We start from the raw sequence: 1169 nt of genomic DNA on the forward strand, positions 1-1169 counted from the left end.
TATGACCCCTGAGGACCCAAACCATATACCATAGAATAATGGGGCATTACAGGGGAAAAAACAACATGGCCAGACATCTGTGCTCCAATGTTCATCGCAGCACAGTTCACAATTGCAAGGAGTTGAAAACAACCCAGATTTCCATCACCTGATGAGTGGATTAAAAAGCTGTGGTACATACATACAATGGAGTACTATGCATCACTAAAAAGCAGTGATGAACATATGAAGCACATCGCTGCATGGGAAGAACTGGAGGAAATTAAGCTAAGTGGAGTAAGTCATGCACAAAGGACAAGTACAACATGAGTCCACCGAGGTAAGCTTTAAAAAAATGCAAACGGGACATAGGGGAAAAGCTACTGTATATAAACATTCCTGGGGTGAGGTCCAAGTAGTATGGCAGGGGCCAGACCAAATCCAGGGATACATATGGTAGCCAACTAAAAAGGAGGGGGGAAAGGAAAAAAAGTAAGAATAGAAAAGAAATGGGTAGCGGAGGCACAGGGCACTAACTCACCCAAGGGGAGGGTTTTGTTTATATCTCCACAGGGAAAGACTTCAACCCGGTGCTCCAAGATGTGAATGCAACATACTGGCATGAAGCAGGAAACCAGTAGAGAGTTACTGGGAAGGGGCTGGCCCCAATCCCAACTACAGGGACAATCGCCCCTCCCCTCAGAAGAATTTATTTTAGAGGACAGCACTGAATCTGCGACTCAGGGAGAGGGACATGTCTGATCAGAGCACACGGAAGCAAAGGAAGGTGGAGGAAGAGAGAGGGGAGAACATCCTGGCCCAACAAGCCTTGAGGACAATATTCCTGCTCAGAGCAGCCAATTCACAGAGAAGACCATATGATAGCCCCACTATGAGACACGACATCCCTTACTGACCCATAGTCCTACAGGGGACAACACTGGAGACACAGTGTGGGAACTGCACCCAATCTGATCCCATCCCACCAAACCAAGGCACATCACTAAGGGCGTGCAACAGAACAGCAAGGGGAACAGAACAATGAAGTCCCCAGGGAATACCAAAATAGACTTTGGGGCCAGGGCTTGGCACCCCATCAGACTCGACTGAAAAACACTCCTAAAGTCCAACAAACAGTCCTTGAACTAACTACAGGCTTTTCTTTTATTGTTGTTGTTGTTGTTTTTTGT

The sequence above is a fragment of the Echinops telfairi genome, unplaced genomic scaffold, assembly GCF_000313985.2.
Source record: "Echinops telfairi isolate 266 unplaced genomic scaffold, ASM31398v2 ScPeMD7_23;HRSCAF=83, whole genome shotgun sequence".
Classification (NCBI taxonomy): domain Eukaryota; kingdom Metazoa; phylum Chordata; class Mammalia; order Afrosoricida; family Tenrecidae; genus Echinops; species Echinops telfairi.